Genomic DNA, 23,590 nt, shown 5'->3' on the forward strand with positions numbered 1-23,590 from the left:
GTATATTTTCCTTGAAACGGTGTCCTGGTAAAACAGTTGAAAATGTTGTTGGTGTCTTTATTCATAACTACATAACGATAACAACAACTCTGAGACAATACACTGTAAAAAAAAAAATGCAGTGTGGACATCTGTAGACTACATAATAATTTCGTATCAATTTCTACGAGTTATATTTGATAGTGAATTTTAAAACTGGCCATACAAATTGTATTTCCAGTCAATTTTGGTAATGCTCAACATCACCATATCTCACAATGTACCAAACGGTTTGTATTTCTTTGCTCAAACAGCCCTCAAATTGCAGAGTTTATCCCGCAAATAGATATTGAAATATCGGTAAGCAGGTTATTCACTGTGGAGTGCCGGCAACAATATCGGCTAAACATTTCAATACTTTTCGATATTTCCTTCGGCTCACCCACACGAGCATTACGAATATCCTGTTGATACCCGTGAGAAAGGTTTCGCTGTTCGGGAAATGGAGCGATCCATCCTTGTGGAAATCCTGTCACATCTCTACATCTAACTTGGGGTATATTTATACCGACTTGAAGACGTATAATAGTAGTAGTTCTGCATCGATACTCGAAGGAACGCCAGAATAATACGATGAAAACAATTCCTGACATGGAAAATGACGAACCGTATAAACTCTACGTCGAAACTTCCGATCCCAAATGGATACCGAGACCAGTTTTCTCCCGTGTAGACGATACGATAGACGCGGTTAAAGGGTCGTTGTGACGACTTCGGGTTTATCCGTCGATTTCAAACGTTCGCTGCACTCGCAATCATGCGATGCGCTTCGCACCGTGAAGCCATAAGACCGATGTAGGTAATAGCCGCGGAAGTAAGTACGTCCCTAGTTAGTTTCCAGTAGAGTTCAGGCACCAAGAGCAAAGTGGTGAATCGGTACGCTTGTAACACCGTAGTATTTTACGATCGTAACCTCGACTGTTCGAAGACGAAAAGTTTACAAGCCGGCAAGCAGAGATACCAACGTAGGTGCTTCGCTAAAGACGGAAGATCGACGATGCATTAAGGGGCACAAGGCACAAGGATGTGGGCGGTGGTTTCGCCTAGTTTGCGGATGCCATGAAGGCTGGAAAGGAGCTTAGCAATTTGAGCGCCTGTGGGTGCCCCGGGCAGTGTTACTATGTGTGTTGCTCTTCCCAACCTTTCCCAACCTTCCAGGCCGGCTGCTTTGAGGCCAAACTTGCTATAATGAAACACGCTCTGGGTCTTAGTATTCCGGCTCTCTGGATCTTCCTTCCCGCCCTTCAACCCCTTCTCTGTCGCCCTCGGGCCACCCTTCTTCTGTCATGCTACACCAAACCGGCCACGATTCGATTCAAACACCCGCTCTACTCAAAGAACCCGAATTCCGGTTTGAGATTCATTTGTTTATCAGGAGGCAATATTTATTGTCGGTACAAGCGAGGATGGTATACCTTATTAGTTTGCATGTAAGCTTTATCCTAACTTCCAACGAAAACTGTTCACTGGAGAAAACTGGTATCGATTGGTTGATGAAAGATGAAGTTGGCTAGGTACTGGTCATAATCCCAAGGTTCCCAAAACCCAATTATGCTCCAGTGGTCAGTAGAATTGTTATTGTTTTACCGGTTGGATTAACAACAATGATGATGAGAGTGATGTAGTTTTGTAAGCTAGCTGTGAAAGATACGATTTACTGAGTTCGAAACGAACGTGTTCAAAAGTTTTTAATCCCATCCGAGAAAAGGTGGGAGCAGGTTAAAATTTCGAACGATCAAAACCGTTCGGAAGTTCGTTCTATTCGGAATTTCAAGCTTTCGAGATTTTGGACTTCTAATGTCGTTCCCGATTAGTTTTACCATTCGGAACATTAATCCACACCCCAAAATGTTACAGTGTCTACACTTCCTTCCTGCTGGAACGCAAACTTGGAGCATCAGTCATTTAGTTTCCAAAAGATTAGTTTCAATGCTTGCACAACTCTGACTTTATCACAGTCACGATTATGCGTAAAATTGAATCGATAGTTTGTCGTTGACCGAAATGTGTTCCAAGTCGAGGGCGTGGCGTTACGTGAGGTTTCCACGAAGAACTCCAGAAGATTTCAAGTTCACAGATATTTGAAGGGTCTTGGCAAAAGCGATCCCTGCAGCTCAAGTTCGGTTTCGGAAACATCGCTGGTAGGATCTCAACGCTTTCTTTGATGTTGATTTCAATATTTCTGCGATTGAAATATGAGCGAGGTAACTTTGTCCTCGGGAAGAACCCGACTCGTTGACGAATTCGATCCACAGCGGATCCGAGTTGTGGATAAAGTGGGGCTGAGGAGTTTGCGGGGTACGTAACTTGTTCAACTCGGTATCTGAAGGACCTGCTTTACTTAGCGGGTCTACTTATCTCCATCGCATTGAAAACCTACTCAGCTCTCATCTCCGTTCAACCGATTATATCGATCATGGCCGATGATTCGATGCAAAGAGCTTCGCTTCAAGGGATATTTTACGTTATAATAAAGGTAGTATATTTTCCATCTTGTTATCCTACATCTGTACGGAAAAATATTAATCGAAATTACCGAGGTCTGTGACCAAAAAAACTGCACAGATTTTTGATACCGTTTCGTAATTGATTTTTAATCACTGAAAGCGGGAAAGATACTCAAAAAAATTCCATCACGTCAGGTTTCTTCTCGCGTGAAACTCCCGCTTAACTTGAGATCTGGTGTCCTATTTTTGACTCTGAAAATCTCATGCAAAAATGATTTCTTACTTTCATTTAATATGTATTAAAGTGAGACTCAGGAATAAATACAAATAGGGAAACAGAAAATGAAAAGTGGAAGCATGTTCGGAAAAGTATTAAAGAGAAGTAGAAAAGGTTTCACAGGGCAAAAATAATGAACATGGAATGTCAAGTACATTTCACGAAGAAATTGTTTGTTTAATTTTATAAGAAATATTGTCTAGTTCGTTGTAATGAAATGGTGGTTCTTTTTCAGTATTTTTATGCTTTTTTTTATGCAAACACTTCGTATTTTGCAAAAATACTGTACGTGATGAAGGGAAATGGAAGTCGTTTTTGGATTCAGCATACTCGAAAACGTAACGTTCACCAAAAACATCCCATGCCTACTGAAATAAGATATTTTTTGCAGACCTGTTTTATTGGTAGCTATTCTAAAACCAATAATAACCCTTTCAAAAGGTTGAATATTCATCTTGCCAAGTATCGAGGCTGAACTATTGCACTAAGAGAAATTTTTAGTTCCGGTTACCGCTCAGTCCTTAACTATTTTCATTTTTTACCACAATCGAAAAATATAGTTCTAGATAGAAAATGAAAATTAGTTTTCTAGCTGTTACCGGAAAGTCTAGGATCTGTTACTATTCTTTCTCATAACGATGACTGTTGCTATATTTTCTTGCAACTGTTGCGAAAATTTAATGCTTGTGCAAGAATAAATTGACGTTTAAGCCTTGTTTAACTGAAAACGTAGAATAAACCTCACAAACTGATTTTGCGTTGCAATAACCAAAAAAGGATCGACGATAGCGCAAAATGTTTAGGCGTACCTCGTTTTTCGTAATTCCAACAATATTCAAACAGTTTTTTTTAACGATTCCTGATTTAATCAATTTTTCTAGTTACTGTAACAAATTAAATTTTTCTCAGTGTAGAGAATACGGTAAATTCAAGACGAGCCCTATGAGGAATAGCGTAATATGAAATCGAAAAACAGAGAACACTTCATAATTGCGGGAGAGCTAATTGAAATCGATTATTTTTGTGGTGTTGACAGAGAATCGCGAGGGGGATATTCTTGATACGCTTTGCAGTCGTTGATGCGGATAATTGCGGAGATATTGAACTTGGGGGCGTACAAAATTCCCTGTGGGCCTTGTTCAAGCACATTAGCTACCGAGTTTGTGGTGAAATTGCACAGAACCCGCTGCTGTCGCGTTTTATTCTTCACACAAAAAGAATGCCAAGCAGTTTTAGTCAGAGTTTGTCTGGTTCATTTAAAGTTGGAATTGGAATTCATCGCGAAATTGTGCTTATAACAGTTCCACGGATATCAAGATCTAATACAATTGTATAATTAAAATTCTGCCGCATAATCTCATGATATCGGTTGCCTGAGAATTTCTGAAATCACAATTCGTGGCTACGTCTACTTCTAAATATCGAAACTGATTATATGTGATATATTTTTTTTTCACTTTGTTTCGATAATAATTGATTTATTCGTTAATCCTGGCAAATTCAGTCGGTAACGGATCATTGAAAAGAGACTTACGAATTACTGGAGCCATCCAAGACCAGCAGGATCTGAAACTAAAAATGACCCATGAGGCATCGATTTTTTCTCTACAGGAAGGCTGGAAGAAGTGTGAAACATGTACAAACAACAAAGTGTCAATCTTCAATTTTGGTTATCGATTTCCCGGATCACATGAAGCATCTACAGAATTCTTCTAAATCGCAAACACGTCATTAAAATCATCCACAATTTTGCGATGTCAAGTGATCTCGGTTATACAAGACTGGAACGTTTAAAATTGCGAAAGTTTAGTTTTGCTAAACACTTTCAACTTGCTGACACACGCCCTTAGAATTAAATGGAAATCTGATGTTATGGGTGAACAAAAAAATGAGCCCCATAATTTCGAAAAGGAACTTGTCTAAAAATCGCCAGTTCACCAAGTCCAATGAGATTTAGATCATTAATTGAAAAACTTTTCATTACTTCAAATGATTTTGGATATTTCGATAAAGATTGTTAGAATTTGTGGGTGAAATAACAACGTCAGTGATTAAATTCATGTAATTAATTAATGTTTATTCAACTATCGATTATTTCAATGAATATGGTTACAAATGTAAGTACAAAATTTGGTTTCAAGGTCTGATTAAAAATGGCGTCAGATCACTGCTACCATTTATAGTAACATGGAAGAATGCCAATAGTCGAGAAAAACATCCCATCAAGCTGTGTAGAAACTCGGACATATCGACACTGGAAAAATGTGAACGAAACAACAAGATCACACGGTAACGTTGTCAAATGTCCTACGGTTGAGAAAATTCACCTTAATTTACGACGTTGTTGAAAGCTGAGCGCTTCGGTGAACTGCGAAAGTAGCAATGATCGTTTCCATTTTACATTTATACAATTATTTGAAAGTCTGACGTAACGGGCTTTTCTTTACCAAAAAAATTGTTCCGATATTTGGTACGCGTTGAAAATAAGGAGCGATAATTTTTTGTGTCTTGCAATTCGTACGATTTCTACCAAGTCTTGGCACCTCACGGTGAATTGGCTATATTTGAAGTGAATAATAGTCTGAGGAATATTTGAGTTTCCATTTCTTTTCCTTTTTATGGCAAAAGTAGCACGAGATCCCCGAGGGATTTTCGTAGAACAGACTGCAGGAATGGACATGGTTTTCTTCTAATCTGCTTTATCGATCGAACTCGAGCCGGGTACCAGGAATTTTGCATAATTTATGGAATAATTTTTATATCGTTCACAGTTCTTTTGCATGCGGGAACGCCACGACGCTGTTATACAGTTGCTTGGGTAAAAATGTCGAAGGATCAGAACATAGACGGGACGTAATAACAAACTTTCAAAAATGTGAAAATCTATTCCGTGGAAATTCGTAATACATAGAATAAAAAGGTGAAATATAGAAAGGTTAAAGTCAAGGAATCCAAACTTCACAATTGTCACAATGAATAAGAATATCTAACGATTTTATATTTTAATTTTCGACACTGATTTGACTTTTCTACATTTTTACTTTTCTGCAGTACCTATATTTCTATCTGTCATCTTTCTTTTCCATATTTCGGGGCTTGCTACATATTTAACCCTTCAAATCACAGAAGCCACTATAGTGGCAACCTTTTTTTTGATTTGTTTTTGATCATTTTTTTATATTCCATGTAATATACTAAGTTCTTTTGCATTGTCAGGTAACAAAAAAATAAAATAAAAAAATAGTAAACCTTTGGGATGATCGAGATTTTTTGTGAAACCATAATTATTTGTAATAATTGTTGTAAATAAACAAACGTAAAAGAAGAAAGAAAAAAAAACACGTAAATTTGTAAATGTAACTCGTTAACGAAGAAATTTGATGATAAACGTATACTAAAAATGCTCGGAATTCATTCGTTGACAAAAATTCAGTCCATAGGGGTAGTTTTCACCCTCCTTAGGATACTTATTCTCCGCTTAAAATTGTACTGTCTCAAAATAAATATTCACATATAAATCTCATTTAAGAACACCGTCTAAAATAATGTTGATAATTCATCCCGTTTTCAACCCATTTAAGGGCTTGTTTTGAATTGTATTAAATTTTTGACATTCGATTTGCATCCAGCGTTGAAAAATACGTAGTAATCGTGTAATTGCACTTGCGTGCAAAAACAAAGGAGAAAAAGAAAAAAAAACTGAATTGCGTGTCCGAAAGGGTTTAATACTGTAACATGTTTCTATAAGCGGGTTGCGTAAATCTTCTATTTTCTGATCTATCTAAATTTTGCACCCCTGCACGCGAAAAACTAATTACAGAATCGTCTTAAAATAATTCAGTTTCACGCCTACACCGGACATTTCCATTGAATGTCTTTATTTTTCTTATTCCTTATCTCGGACCGTTTCGAGAATTCTCAGCTTATTCTCTTTTGTCTCCCGTAACTGTGTACCAAATGACAAAGCTCGAACAGTGTCATATAATCTCGCATCCAGCGTTACCATCCCTCTGTTCTATCTGCCGTGAACCACGACCACGACCACCAAGGCGCTTCTTTCTTCGTCCGTCAATCGCTCCTCTTGTCGGGAAATGAATTATTCATGATACTGTCAACACAACGGCTCTGCGCCACTTTTATAATATTATGCTTTAAGACCCTGCCGCTGCCGCAAACGAGAGACTCTCGCCGAGTTGACGGTGGCGCATCGATTTCGAAGGTCTGCGTCGTTGGAAATTTTCCTTGCAAATGTGACACGTTTTCCCAAAATGAACACCGTTTTTCCAGGTAAATTTTTCTCTCGCGTATATTCGTTTCGATTCTACGAAACGTTCCTCGCGAACGATAACGACTTTTTTTTTTCAATGTGAATCACGCGATTCGTCTGGGATGAATTAACACAGCTGTAGCAGTAAAAAAAAAAAAAACTAACGTGAAAAGATGTGCAAAAATTAACGATTTGGTGAAAAAGAAAAGTCTGCTTACCAGAAATATCTGTAAGGCAAAATAGAAGGTGAAACAAAGTGGAAATGAAACGTCGATTCGGTCGGGAAAAATCGATATGACGATTGTTAGTGTTTGAAAACATAATCGATCGAAAACATCTGTTATTTGGTAAAAATAATTATCGATTCTTTGATAATCGATGTTACATCGTTCCTGGAAACTAAATAATTAGTGAAGCTGAGCGGAAAAAGGAATCGTTTTATTTCACTTGCTCCATTGATGATTCTCAGAGAATCGATAATTCAGAGGAAAAAAGTGTCGATCCTGAATAAAATTTGAACCTATATTTTATATCGCTATGTCACCTTTAATTACAACCTATGCAATTTTTGCTTTCTAAGAATACTGATCAATTTTTAACGATGATAGATGAAAATTGGTCTGTTATTCTGAAAGATTATCGTAATAGCTACGAGTACAAGATATTTTTCGGGGGTTGATTCGCTTAGAAAAATCATCAAATCATTGCGGTCAATATTTAGAAAAAAAAGAATAATGATTACGCGGTTTGATATTGATTTAAATCCACGTTTCTTACCGCATTGTGTGCACTGATTTGAAAAAAAAGGGATGAAAAAACATAACGTACTATTACTTTCTACGAACTCTGTATCGTACAAAGGTGAGGCAAGTAACTGATAATGGAATAATTAATCATGGAGTTCAAATATCAGCCAAAGAGGATTTTTTGATCTTCTATGATAATTGAGACATGGCCTGAAAATTTAAATAGCTCCGCAGGTGGTTGAAGAACCAATTTTCAGAAATGAATTTCTCATAAAATATGTAACAGGCAAGTTGGCTTTGATGCTACTTTATCCAACCTCTGACCACCGCGAAATTGATACACTGTATAAATTACATTTTGTCAATCAAAGGAGTAAAATTTATGGTGAATTTAGTGGAGCGTTTCAAATTGGCAAGGTCAGAGATCTTGGAGGGTAATTTCAGCTAACAGTAAGATATATGTGGGAAAAAATTACGTATTTTAAAGAAAGTTCCTGAACATCCCGAAAATTATTGCTAAACTCTAACACATATGCGTTGATACCTGAAAAAGTGTTTAAATAACATGAATGTAATCAGAATATAATAAAAAATAATCACAATTTGCAACAAAACTTTTTCCAAATTTATCAAAGTTTTTAGAAATCTTTTGAAACTGTGTTCGAATATAGTTGGAAAGATTCTTCAAGAGTCGTGAAATGAATAACAAAGAATTTTTCTATGTATCATCGGATGAAAAGTTCTTGATCAAAGGTCTTGATTATGTTTCAAATTTGCTAAAAATTTTTCTTCAAGGTATCATAACCGATTTTAGAGTGTGAAACTGACGGTGTTTAAAATCTGCAACCGTTGCATCAATTTGACGACAATTCACACTAGTCGAGTTCAATAAATCGCGGCAAGTTAACTCCAAAAGTGTGAGCAGATAGTGTAAAAATTCATGGCTATTATGCTATAGGCCAAAAAACCTGAACATAATCCCGGGTAATACGCTGCGCGAGGCAGGTGCTTTTTGGGAAAGAGGAATCTGTGTCAACACGCTTGCATTTGGCCAAAGTAGGTATAGTGCAGCATTGCAACGGATTGGTGCAAGTGCACGGCCAGCAAACTGGCTCGTAATCCATCCATTTCAAATCCAGCTCGCTCTATTGTTACTCGGGTATTTTGCTGAGTTTACAGTTTTCAACAATTCACGAAGTCCGTCGCAAGGTGTGAGTCATCGGTGCAGATAGAGTAGAAAACTGCATTATCGATAGCGCACTCTTTAACGTTTTCGCTGGATTTGACTTCAATTCTGATTTCGTAGGAGTCATTTTGCAATTACATAAGAATCGTTTCAGAAATATGTAAATAATGGAAGAGTTATTTTGTTATTACTTTTTATAGGCTAATATCACTCAAATCATTGTGTCAAGTTAATTTCTTAGGTGAAATGATTTCGTTGTACTGCATTAAATTTTTCTACGCACGAGCTTTAATCTATGTTTCACTTACTGTGGGGGAGAAAAATTTCCAGGTCATCCATCGCGAGGTGTGAGTCATCAACGCAGGTAAGGTTGAGATCTGTATTATCGACAGCGCGCTCTTTAACGTTTCAGCTGAATTTGAATTCATTCCTGCTCTGGTAGGAGTCGTTATTTAATCATAAAAGAATCGTTTATGGAAAGATGTAAATAATGGAAGGCGAACCAAGATTCCAAGCAATTATTTGTCAGAGTGTTTTTGTTACTACTCTTCAGAGGTGAATATAACTTGAATCATTTTATCGAGTTAATTTATACGGTGAAATCATTTCATTTTAACGCATCAGATTTTTTTACCTACGTGTTCTAATCTATGTCCCGCTTACTGTACGAGAGAAAAATTTATTTCCTGGGAAAAAAATCTGAAAAATAATGTTCAAATAGTAATATAAATACTATTAGAGGTGGGTGTAAAAAATTGCTAAGCAATGCGCGTACTTATAACTGTTCGGATCAAGATCCGTTTTCGAAATGACTAAGTGGGGCGTGTTTATTTGATTGAAGAATGGTAACGTTGAAAGAAGAACTGTGAGATTGTGATGCCACTGCGGAATATCACGCGAAGAGATTTACTAGTCGCAATTTCATATAGACGTCGCGTCTTCTTCCACCATAACTCTGAAACTTACGAGAAACTCGCGTTTTCGTTGTCGCTACGTATAAGCGGTGAAAAATACTCGAGAATACTTCAACTTTAGAAAAGTCTCCGTCAGTTAGCCTCGAGTGTCTGCAGGAGAAAAAAGAGCGGATAGAAGTCTGTGAAAGCGGCTCATTCAGATTGATTATAACAGTTGCTCCGTATTGTTCTGTTTTTTTTTTTTTTTCATGAGATGTGAAGAATAGAAAATTGACTTCTTGGATAAATATCAAACAATTGTTGTTATAAAATAAAGGTAATTGAACGGTTCTCACGATAACATATTTCAGAAGTGAAACAACAAAAATCCTCTCGTTAAATTATAAAGTTTAATCATTTACTGTACAATCGGTCGGTACATTTTTGTGTATAACTACGACCAGCAAAACAGGTTCAAACGGTTGCTGTTAATTGTAATCTGGTCGGTTTTTCGTAATTTGTACTACTACGAGTTACATTTTCAACCAATCGGAAATCTTAATTAAACGGCACGAATGAAATGACAGATTCATTTAAGGTTGAATTCTGAACTTGGAATACACTTTGAACTTTGAAACAATTTCAGAGCGAATTTCTCGGGTGAATTTAATACCTACTTTTGTGCTTGGCAAATGATTCGCTTATAAATATTCTAATGAACGAATATTTTTTCATGCTGACAATGGATAACCGGTGGATTTTAGTATATTTATCTACATCCGCATTAAATAACTCTATGGAGAATATTGTATCTGTTAAATAATTCCGTTTAAATAAAATCCAAATGGATCTGATATAATTTCATTTGATTTACATATGCGTAGAATGAATAATGTGAATGAAGAAATATCGTACAAAACAATACCGTGTCGGATAAATCCGTTTGAAATATAATCGCTCAATCACACCTCTGTGTGAATTTTCAACAACTAGCAATTAAGCTTTCTTGATAAAGTTTAGATAAGGAATGTCACACTGATGTTCAAAACAATTTAGAAAAGCGTAAAAACAGAACGCAATTTTTTGTACTTTGTTCCGTTCTTAACAAAATAAATCGCATTCTGTAATCGGATTCACCAGGAATTTCTTAATAGTGGAATATTTTTCAAAAGTTTTTTTTTCAAACTGTTCAGAGTTCAATTAAAATATGAACTTCCCCATAAAATTCGTATAGAATTTTATATCGATCACCGAACAAAGCAGACCCTGAAGAGTTTATTACAATGGTCAAGATATGAATTAACATACTGTGACTTGTCTTGTGCTCGAATCATTAATATTTAAGAGGATGCTAAAGTCAGCCTTTACCGACCGAGTAAAATTTAATTTATTCAACTCTTGCCCACCATTACGCATTACTCAGGCAAAAGAAAAAAAAAAAAAACTGTAATACCGAGTGAAAATATTTAAAAATGTTTTATTCCACGCAACAATAATACCGAGAAATGTGTTTCTGCTATTGAATTAATATTTCTTGCAGGAATAAATTACTTGGGATTATTTTCACGTGAAAAAAAAAAGTTTTTGGACAGTTTTGTTCAACATTTTTCATATTAATGTTGCGTGTCAAAGCTTCGGTAGTAATAAATAGGATGTGAAAGAGATTATCGATCGTATCTGTTTCTAGAATTCGTGCTTGTTGAGGAAAAATTATTGCGGGATAGAGTAAAAACTTTGGCATAAAATTACAATGACATTTATACATAAGTAAGCAGCGGCAGTCGAGCGGAACGAAGTTTAGCACTCAACGGAGCTTGAGCAAAGGAATGACGGTTCGCGTCTCTTAATGCGGCGTATTTGTTTTCACATTTTCCGGCCCTTTGCCACAGATGGCCGAAAAGCCGAAAGGCGCGGAGGGACGAAACTTTGTATTCAAATGTAAAAACTTTTGTTACAGAAAATATGAGGAATACAACGTCGCCCAGACACGGAGAAAGGAGAAAATGGAGAAAGGTAGAAGGAAGAAGGAGAGGCGGTGAAAACTGCTCTGCAGGGGGAGTTATATTTCACAAAATTTCGGCAACAACCTCGCGAGAAGTTGGCGAACTAACAAAATTATTTACAATCAGGCGCGAAAAACTTTTTTCTTGGTTTTTTTTTTTTTTCTTTTCTCTTCCTTTCATTTTTCCTTCTTTACTGCAGCTTTTTATGCCCGAATTATGCCGAATACGGTACGTATATAGGTTTATATATACATTGCATGAATAGAACGTGTATTTATATGTATATTCCGGTTGATTATGGTATATATTTCTTTCGCAACTGTCAGTTATTCGTTCCGCAACTTGGCAAGAAGGGAATTAAATTCCAACAACATACACTCACAGCTGCGCGCAGGTATAATAATCGAATGAAGCTAACCATTTTCAGAATACGTTAATAATAATCATCGGAACCGTGAAAAGAACCGTTTTTGGAGCACGATGGTTTATTTATACACGTATCACCGCGAATTTTTTCCAAACAGTAGTGAAAAAGCACGCTTGAAGCTCAATTGCGAACAATGGGTGGAATTCTAAATCATCGGATGTCATTCCCGAGAGGTTTCAGCGCATCTGCCCGGGTTTTATTTTTCCCTTCGATCCAACGGCGTGCGGGTGAAACACTAGTACAGTGATTGAACAATTTTACGAGGCACGTTCATTGCCAATTGCCATCGCAACTGTACATTCGGATGAAATTTTTTGATCTCGCAGATCTTTAAGCGATGCAGAATAATCTCGAATACATTGTGCTTATTTCTCTGCGTATTAATATCTGTTCACAACTTTTCCACCCTAAGGCTGCTTGTCGATGGTGGATAAAAAAAAGTTTTAAGGTTATGTAATACTCCTACATTTACCGACCGAGCAAACTCACTCGTTTTCTTCCTATATTCCTTTGTTTATTTCATATTACCAAAATTCCCCAGATGCCATCGATAATTAGAATTTCTTTTTTTTCAATTTGTTAATTCGACTCCGTTTCGGACATATTAGACCGCAATTTGATGTAAAATATTTCGCTCAACACGATGGGAAAGTCATTTTTCATCTATCGATATCAGTTTTTGAGGAAAACGTAAAAAACCTAAAGTTCTGCTGTTTCTTCGAAACCCCGTATACGCATCTCTAAAACGACTTCAAATTTCAGTTTCTGAGGTTCGAATACCCCTAAATACAAAAATGCACTCACGTCCCGAATATTTTCAACTCTGACCTATTTTGACAGGACTATCGGCATGCACATACTTGCATGCATGCATATTCCTAAACGCGAAAGGTGAGCCGTAAGTCGAAAGGCACACACACACACATACACACACATGTATATATATAGGTGGCTGATTACTTCATGTCGGACGACAATAACGCCCGGAAGTGGGTAGGTATCTCCCTCCCGGGCGGATGCAGTTACGTATAACCTGAGGTCAGACTAGGTCAGGATGTGGAGGTGGAGGTTTCTGCATAGCTGTAACGGAATGTGTAAGGGAGGGGGTAGGGCGTAGAAACGGGGCCCGAGAGAGTTCGAGCGAGAGAAGAGAGGGAACTGCTCCCTGCCCAGAAGCTACCCTATCAGCTTATTAAGTCGCTACTAGCAGCCACGGCAGCAGCCAACAGCCAACAGCCAGCACCCAGCAGGCGGCATACTGCAGGCAGAAAGCTATCCTATAATTTCCCGGGTTATATTGTAGTTTAGAGGGTACTAAACCCTCAGGCAAGTGGATAAGGCGAGGCGCCGCGGGCAGAAGTGGCGTTCGAGATGCGGTGGACGGGGGATGATAAAGACGGAGGGATGAATTGTTCGCGTACCTACTTTAAAGTTTAGAAATATTTTCTTCAAATAAGGTTTACCAAATTAATGGACATTCTCTTTCGCATTTAGATCGTCTAACGATTCGAATATACCCGCCAAATGGTCACAACGAGAGCTGACGAGAGTTTGACCCATGGAGTGGGACACCTGATGTGTTTCTTCACCAACTTCAACTGATCTTCGTAACAAGCGGGTCTCTTGGCCAACGACTCTCTTGAAGGACAAGGTACGGAAGTTCCAGTCTTGGTAGTAGAACATCGGATACCGAAGATCGATTAACGTGGTACAAACAGCAATATTACCATCTAGGCATCTGGACAGACATTTCAAAACCTAAAAAGTAAACATTCTGAAAACAATATGAAAATTACAGAAAGACTATTTAAAAGGAAGAAACAAAATAAATGAAGTGAAATCCAAGAGTCAAGTGCACCCATGAAAAGACAATTATTTACAATTTTAACAATATACATCCTTTTAAAGAATTGACTCGTGGAATGAATGAACGAATGAATCTTAAACTTAAGGACGGCTCATGTTTTATATATAATATGAATAAAATTATATTATAGTTAAATATATGTATATATATGTTTTATATATAGTTTATGCACATATTTTATAGTTCAATGCGCATGCGCCGAAATCCAAGAGCAGTTATTTGTCAGGGCAACAAACCGTCGTGAACGTAACGTTAAAAATTTTGACAGCAGTCGCTGGTAGTTGTGTTGAACACTGAATTTATGACGGTTGGTCACTCTAGCAAACAACTATAGCCGATGACCACCCATTCTGTCATTAGCAATTCAATTTGCATAATAACGACACGATGAAAGAGTCACAGCAACTAATTTTCAAGTATATAAAAATACAGTTTATAGAATTATTGAATGTGAAGAAACCTAAAAAAAAAAAGAACGGAAAGTCGCTTCAAGACACAAGTCGTTGGAATATCAATAGAATATATTGATCATTGTAAGGAATGTATTTATAAACATTGAAAAAAAAAAATGCTACACACGAATTTAGCGATTACGATAAATATTCTGAATAGCTTTGATTAATTCGTACGATACAGAGTTCTGTGTAATAATTATCTTGACGAAATATGTGTATTTTAAGTTCAAGTCGTCTCAGAGCGCGTTTGAATTAGCATATACATTATATACACCGCTTGTAACCTGTGAGAAAATGATGAGTACTATTTTCGTCTAATTCTACACTGATCAGCATATTCATCGGCGCCTAATTAAAATTGGCGGGTTCTGTTCTCTTTCGAATCCACGCTAATTGGAACATTCACGAGCACCCCAGTTGGAATTGCTAAATTCTATCTTCTGATTGTTATATCTGACCTCTTTTAATGATACTTAACTTGTACATTGTTCACATGGCATTCGATTCAATTTCGAAATTTTAATTCGACAACTAACATCAGTTGTCATTTACTTATTTAAAAATAATTACTATATCGCTGTGGAAAACCTCAAGATATCCGAATGTAAACCGCAGTTAGAGTAAATTCCAACCTCTCTCAACTTAAGCTACTCGAACCTAGGAGATTTGCATTTTTAATGTACTTACCCATTTATCATATATATGAACCTTCATTAATAGCAATGTATACCAGTCGGTTATACAACGACATCATTTCCTCTCGAATTAAGTCTTCTCACAAAGAGATGACACACTAATCTTCTGCAAAAGCTCTTCTATCGTCGTAAAAAATTCGAATATTTCGAAACCTCGAAATCTTGACAATCAGCTTATAATTCGAACAAAAACATTATAATGAATCTTTGCATAAAAATATTCTACATTTAGAGTATTGAACAGAAAAAAACAAAAAATTAATCCACACAATCCTCCGAAATTACACAACATTGAATAAAATTTCAAAGTGGATTACGATGATATAATTTATACGATTATATTAGCCGTTGATCGCGACGAGCCTGTGGTCCGTGTTTTACATTTTATGAAGGATGTTTTATTTCGTTCATGCATTGATCCGGAATAAATTGTGTACATCTGCATTGACCCTCGTATCATATGTTCAAAACTATTTTGGCCTCATCAGTAATTAAATTTTAGTCGCTGCGGATTCACGGAATAAATATCAATAACCCGAGCCCAGGATGTGATGTGTGACTGCTCCTGGTATCGAAAATGCATCTGAGCCGAAGAGGTCGACTAGAAACGGACACTGATTGATTAACTGCATGTGATGTGGACGCTGTATGACTGAAGGCATGCCTGCTTGATTGAGAGGGCATGTGATCGCTGATTTTCCCACCATTTTCTCTTAGACCTAAGCGAATCGGAGAAATTTCAGCGAAAATGACTCCTGGTATCAGGAGCACAGGAGAACCGAGGAGCTCTTCTAAACACAGGGACACATTGATTGACTGCATGTGATATCGACGCTGTGTGACTGAAGGCATGCCTGCTTGATTGAGAGGGCATGTGATCGCTAATTTTCCCGCCATTTTCTCGTAGACCTAAGCGAATCGGAGAAATTTCAGCGAAAATGACTCCTGGTATCAGGAGCACAGGAGAACCGAAGAGCTCTTCTAAAAACAGGGACACATTGATTGATTGATCGACTGCATGTGATGGCGACGCTGTATGACTGAAGGCATGCATGCTCCGAGTATCAGGAGCGCAGAAAAATCGAGGAGCTCCTCTGAAAACAGGGACACATTGATTGACTGTATGTGATGTCGGTGCTGTGTCACTGAAGGCATGCCTGCTTGCCTGAGAGGGCATGTGTTTGCTAATTTTCGCGCCACTTTCTCTTAGAACTAAGCAAATCGGAGGAATTTCAGCAGAAATTACTCCTGATATTAGGAGCGCAAGAGAGCCGAGGAGCTCTTCTAAAAACAGGGACACAATTATTGACTGCATGTGATGTCGACGCTGTGTGACTGAAAGCATACCTGCTTGTTTTAGGGCTCACTATATGCTACGTGTATTGAGATTGAAGCGAATCAAAGTAATTCCAGTTATCAACTGCTTCTGGTTTCAGGAGAATATCTGAACGTGATAAGTTGCAAGGAAACATGTATCAACCGACTTAAGGCTGACGCCGACTAGACCGCGGCGGACGGCGGCGGACGGCGGCGAAATTTTCGCTCATACGGTTATCCATATAGGTGTTCACACTAGACGGCGGCGGACCGCGGCAATTTTTCGCGAGTTCCAGGTTGGGAATATTTCGGCGGTGCGCCGCGCATCGCCGCGCATCGCCGTCGTCTAGTGTGAACACCCGACCGATGCCGAAATTCATCCCAAGTATAAAAATAGGGAAACCTGCGTTACTTTGATGTAAATGGTTATGGTTTACAAGGATTCTTTTCATTCTCTCCGCTGTTCTTGCGAAAAATAAATGTATTCATTTTTACATCTTAAATAAATCCTACGGATATTAAATAAATGTTGCGCAAGTAATTACTTCATTTTTAAAGAAATTCAAGTAAATGTGAGTTTTAGAACAACAAGTTATGATCAACGGATTATTTTATGTAAAAAATTTATTTTTTTCTCATTGTTCGGGTATGATGCTGATTTCATGAAGACTGTTTTTATTTTGCGTATTAATTTTTATGCATAAGAAATGAGAGAGTATATTTTGAGCTAAAATTTATTTCATTTTTACTATACATGTATTATATGTATAATAGGGTGTTTCAAAATAAAAAAATTTACGATTTTCCAACGAGCCACACCTGGAATAGTTTAGGTAGAAACAAAAATTCTGGCGAAAGATGAGCATTGTCGGTTGATTTTTAATCCTTTTTTCCTTTTTATCGAATTTATGATGGACAATTGTTAGTAATTTTTTTTCGTGTTAAACACTTCTTCATCTGAGCTATCCATAATGAGTAATCAAGAAGTAGTGGCAAATATGCATGATTATTTATTGTGTGCCCATGACGACTGAGACAAATCGTGGTCATCAGATAATTGATAAATATCTCTTTTTCGTAGAAACAGTATCGGCGGGTGGTCACGCGACTATAGTGGGCGCATCTCACGGTAACTGCGCCGCGGTCCGCCGCGGTGCAGTGGGTGTCAGCCTTAACTTTTGAAATGTCCTACCATTTCCGAACACCTCCAACCATCCTATTTACCTATATTACTAGATTAGCTATTATATGAAAAGAGAAGAATTATTCACTTCGAAATGGGATTCTATTCGACGCGCGCTCGATGTATTCCATAACATTACTATTCCTAATTATTTCAACAACTTTTCATTTGCTCTCTCGATCTTGAATTTTCGTAGGCATATAACCGAAAGGCTGTTCTAGCTAGTCGAGAGTGAAGTATCTACGTTGGGTACAAAAGCAAAATTGTTTTTCGATAAGTATTCGGATGGAAAAAAATTCAGAGTAACTGTAATACATCACGGATGCGCTAATTTTGAACGAGATGAAATGGATGCTTCGTATATGAGATAGTATTTAACGCTGCGTAGTGATTTAAAGACCTAAAAAGGTGATAGGAAGAGAAAGAACGAAGCTTCTTAACACTTCGAGTGTATTTTAACACACATTTGAAAGATACGAGCAAAATTTTTCATCATCCAACTGTCGCAGAACGGCAGCGTTATCGGCTGACCCGTTAAGTAAAGGATATATCTTCAGTCAACGGCTGACCATCGAAGGGCCTGGCCGCTTGAGTCTGGGATCGGCAGGACAGATAAGGTGTGTATTTCTTGTATGAAATGTGAACACTAGAATCATTATACATCATATCATATCATCATACATCATACATCATCATACCTAGTATTACAGTTCGAAACCAAAGTTTGAATTTTCGGATGTTCGGAAAGTGACGTCACCAATCTAAAATCGGCTAGCCGAGTTCCTCAGTCTGGTAACAACCGCGCAGTAGAGCGGACGGTTGAGAGTCGCGCTCCGCAAACTTCGAGTACCGGGTTCTCAACCTCTCGGATCCCGCGCTTCGGGTCCGCTACGTATTTCGAGTACCGGGTTCTCAACCTCCCGGATCCCGCGCTTCGGGTCCGCTACGCGGTGAAACTCGACTTCCAGGATAAGCGCTCCGTGGTTCCTGGTTCACGTTTACAATAAATTATTTCAATTTGTTTTTCGCGCAACCCCAAATTCAGTAGCTGTCGGTGCGCTAATAAAATTTCTCGACTTCCAGGATAAGCGCTCCGTGGTTCCTGGTTCACGTTTACAATAAATTATTTCAATTCGTTTTTCGCGCAACCCCAAATTCGGTAGCTGTCAGTCCGCTAATAAAATTTCTCGACTTCCAGGATAAGCGCTCCGTGGTTCCTGGTTCACGTTTACAATAAATTATTTCAATTCGTTTTTCGCGCAAGCTGAAATTCAGTAGCTGTCGGTGCGCTAATAAAATTTCTCGACTTCCAGGATAAGCGCTCCGTGGTTCCTGGTTCACGTTTACAATAAATTATTTCAATTCGTTTTTCGCGCAAGCTGAAATTCAGTAGCTGTCGGTGCGCTAATAAAATTTCTCGACTTCCAGGATAAGCGCTCCGTGGTTCCTGGTTCACGTTTACAATAAATTATTTAAATTCGTTTTTCGCGCAACCCCAAATTCGGTAGCTGTCAGTCCGCTAATAAAATTTCTCGACTTCCAGGATAAGCGCTCCGTGGTTCCTGGTTCACGTTTACAATAAATTATTTCAATTCGTTTTTCGCGCAAGCTGAAATTCAGTAGCTGTCGGTGCGCTAATAAAATTTCTCGACTTCCAGGATAAGCGCTCCGTGGTTCCTGGTTCACGTTTACAATAAACTATTTCAATTTGTTTTTCGCGCAACCCCAAATTCAGTAGCTGTCGGTGCGCTAATAAAATTTCTCGACTTCCAGGATAAGCGCTCCGTGGTTCCTGGTTCACGTTTACAATAAATTATTTCAATTCGTTTTTCGCGCAACCCCAAATTCGGTAGCTGTCAGTCCGCTAATAAAATTTCTCGACTTCCAGGATAAGCGCTCCGTGGTTCCTGGTTCACGTTTACAATAAATTATTTCAATTCGTTTTTCGCGCAAGCTGAAATTCAGTAGCTGTCGGTGCGCTAATAAAATTTCTCGACTTCCAGGATAAGCGCTCCGTGGTTCCTGGTTCACGTTTACAATAAATTATTTCAATTCGTTTTTCGCGCAAGCTGAAATTCAGTAGCTGTCGGTGCGCTAATAAAATTTCTCGACTTCCAGGATAAGCGCTCCGTGGTTCCTGGTTCACGTTTACAATAAATTATTTAAATTCGTTTTTCGCGCAACCCCAAATTCGGTAGCTGTCAGTCCGCTAATAAAATTTCTCGACTTCCAGGATAAGCGCTCCGTGGTTCCTGGTTCACGTTTACAATAAATTATTTCAATTCGTTTTTCGCGCAAGCTGAAATTCAGTAGCTGTCGGTGCGCTAATAAAATTTCTCGACTTCCAGGATAAGCGCTCCGTGGTTCCTGGTTCACGTTTACAATAAACTATTTCAATTTGTTTTTCGCGCAACCCCAAATTCAGTAGCTGTCGGTGCGCTAATAAAATTTCTCGACTTCCAGGATAAGCGCTCCGTGGTTCCTGGTTCACGTTTACAATAAATTATTTAAATTCGTTTTTCGCGCAACCCCAAATTCGGTAGCTGTCAGTCCGCTAATAAAATTTCTCGACTTCCAGGATAAGCGCTCCGTGGTTCCTGGTTCACGTTTACAATAAATTATTTCAATTCGTTTTTCGCGCAAGCTGAAATTCAGTAGCTGTCGGTCCGCTAATAAAATTTCTCGACTTCCAGGATAAGCGCTCCGTGGTTCCTGGTTCACGTTTACAATAAATTATTTCAATTCGTTTTTCGCGCAAGCTGAAATTCAGTAGCTGTCGGTGCGCTAATAAAATTTTTCGACTTCCAGGATAAGCGCTCCGTGGTTCCTGGTTCACGTTTACAATAAATTATTTCAATTCGTTTTTCGCGCAACCCCAAATTCGGTAGCTGTCAGTCCGCTAATAAAATTTCTCGACTTCTAGGATAAGCGCTCCGTGGTTCCTGGTTCACGTTTACAATAAATTATTTCAATTCGTTTTTCGCGCAAGCTGAAATTCAGTAGCTGTCGGTGCGCTAATAAAATTTCTCGACTTCCAGGATAAGCGCTTCGTGGTTCCTGGTTCACGTTTACAATAAATTATTTCAATTCGTTTTTCGCGCAAGCTGAAATTCAGTAGCTGTCGGTGCGCTAATAAAATTTCTCGACTTCCAGGATAAGCGCTCCGTGGTTCCTGGTTCACGTTTACAATAAATTATTTCAATTCGTTTTTCGCGCAACCCCAAATTCGGTAGCTGTCAGTACGCTAATAAAATTTCGGTCTTCTCATAATCTTTCTGGTAGATAATATCGATAAAAATATTATATCAAACCTTACACATTATTTTTGATTTGTTCTCATGCTGAAAATATTTATTAGTTTTCGTGGTATAACTCGAGGTGGTTGGCGGTGGTCGGAGGTGGACGAGGAGGAGGACGAGGAGGACGAGGATTTGTGCTGGGTGAGTAAAACACTTTTATAATATTTGATGGCAATTGTAATTATATTTCATCTGAAATATTACAAACTTGTCACGTTTACAATAATTTATTTCAATTCATTTTTCGTGCAAGCACATATTCAGTAGCTATGAATAATCTTATACAATTTATTATATTGTTAATTAATTAATTAATATTCTTATAATATTTGATGGCAATTGTAATTATATTTCATCTGAAATATTACAAACTTGTCACGTTTACAATAAATTATTTCAATTCATTTTTCGTGCAAGCACATATTCAGTAGCTATGAATAATCTTATACAATTTATTACATTATTAATCAATTGATTAATTACATTAATCCTTACACAATATTTTTGATATGTTCCTATACTAAAAATATTCATTACTATTCCAGGTATTACCCCAGGTGGTCGGAGCCGGACGAGGAGGAGGACCAGGTGGACGAGGAGGAGGACGAGGTGGACGAGGAGCAGGCGGGGTGGGTCGTGGGAGAGGACCTCTCCTCTCCTCAGAGGAGGGGAGGGGGAGGGGCAGGGAAGGGCGAGGTGGGTGGGGAGGGGGAAGGGATGGGAAGGGAAGGGGTGGGGCGAGGAGGGGGAGGGGGACGGGGCGGGGGAGGGGGAGGGAGAGGGCGGGAGGGCGGGAGGGAAGGAGGGAGGGCGGGAGGGCGGGAGGGAGGGAGGGAGGGAGGGTGGGAGGGTGGGCGGGAGGGAGAGAGTGGAGGACTGATGTCGATGCAAGCCCGTTAGAGTTAATAGAGCAGTACCGCCCCCCTACACGCCCGCCCGCCCTCCCACCCTCCCTCCCTCCCTCCCTCCCGCCCTCCCGCCCTCCCGCCCTCCCGCCCTCCCGCCCTCCCTCCTTCCCTCCCGCCCTCCCGCCCTCTCCCGCCCCCTCCCCCGCCCCGTCCCCCTCCCCCTCCTCGCCCCACCCCTTCCCTTCCCTTCCCGTCCCTTCCCCCTCCCCGCCCACCTCGCCCTTCCCTGCCCCTCCCCCTCCCCTCCTCTGCGGAGAGGAGAGGTCCTCTCCCACGACCCACCCCGCCTGCTCCTCGTCCACCTCGTCCTCCTCCTCGTCCACCTGGTTCTCCTCCTCGTCCGGCTCCGACCACCTGGGGTAATACCTGGAATAGTAATGAATATTTTTAGTATAGGAACATATCAAAAATATTGTGTAAGGATTATTGTAATTAATCAATTCATTAATAATGTAATAAATTGTGTAAGATTATTCATAGCTACTGAATATGTGCTTGCACGAAAAATGAATTGAAATAATTTATTGTAAACGTGACAAGTTTGTAATATTTCAGATTAAATAAAATTACAATTGCCATCAAATATTATAAAAGTGTTTTACTCACCCAGCACAAATCCTCGTCCTCCTCGTCCTCCTCCTCGGCCACCTCCGACCACCGCCAACCACCTCGAGTTATACCACGAAAACTAATAAATATTTTCAGCATGAGAACAAATCAAAAATAATGTGTAAGGTTTGATATAATTTTTTTATCGATATTATCTACCAGAAAGATTATGAGAAGACCGAAATTTTATTAGCGTACTGACAGCTACCGAATTTGGGGTTGCGCGAAAAACGAATTGAAATAATTTATTGTAAACGTGAACCAGGAACCACGGAGCGCTTATCCTGGAAGTCGAGAAATTTTATTAGCGCACCGACAGCTACTGAATTTCAGCTTGCGCGAAAAACGAATTGAAATAATTTATTGTAAACGTGAACCAGGAACCACGGAGCGCTTATCCTGGAAGTCGAGAAATTTTATTAGCGGACTGACAGCTACTGAATTTCAGCTTGCGCGAAAAACGAATTGAAATAATTTATTGTAAACGTGAACCAGGAACCACGGAGCGCTTATCCTGGAAGTCGAGAAATTTTATTAGCGGACCGACAGCTACTGAATTTGGGGTTGCGCGAAAAACAAATTGAAATAATTTATTGTAAACGTGAACCAGGAACCACGGAGCGCTTATCCTGGAAGTCGAGAAATTTTATTAGCGGACTGACAGCTACCGAATTTGGGGTTGCGCGAAAAACGAATTGAAATAATTTATTGTAAACGTGAACCAGGAACCACGGAGCGCTTATCCTCGGAGTCGAGAAATTTTATTAGCGGACTGACAGCTACCGAATTTTGGGTTGCGCGAGAAACGAATTGAAATAATTTATTGTAAACGTGAACCAGGAACCACGGAGCGCTTATCCTGGAGGTCGAGAAATTTTATTAGCGGACTGACAGCTACCGAATTTGGGGTTGCGCGAAAAACGAATTGAAATAATTTATTGTAAACGTGAACCAGGAACCACGGAGCGCTCA

The 23,590-nt window shown here is 38.9% G+C and overlaps 1 protein-coding gene across 13 annotated transcripts in view; it reads right to left on the reverse strand.

Annotated features, from left to right (window-relative positions):
* The window catches only part of LOC124185974 (leucine-rich repeat-containing protein 24-like), a 126,022-nt gene that overhangs the window by 34,642 nt on the left and 67,790 nt on the right, over nt 1–23,590 (reverse strand). For 8 of the 13 annotated variants that reach the window (XM_046577244.1, XM_046577250.1, XM_046577247.1 and 5 more), the window contains one exon: nt 4,298–4,335. The exons of 3 other annotated variants lie outside the window; for them this stretch is intronic. The gene's annotated coding sequence lies outside the window, so the exon portion shown is untranslated. The remainder of the gene's footprint in view (nt 1–4,297; nt 4,336–23,590) is intronic. 2 more of the 13 variants (XM_046577243.1, XM_046577245.1) reach the window with 1 other exon arrangement.

The sequence above is a fragment of the Neodiprion fabricii genome, chromosome 7, assembly GCF_021155785.1.
Source record: "Neodiprion fabricii isolate iyNeoFabr1 chromosome 7, iyNeoFabr1.1, whole genome shotgun sequence".
NCBI classification, from domain to species: Eukaryota; Metazoa; Arthropoda; class Insecta; order Hymenoptera; family Diprionidae; genus Neodiprion; species Neodiprion fabricii.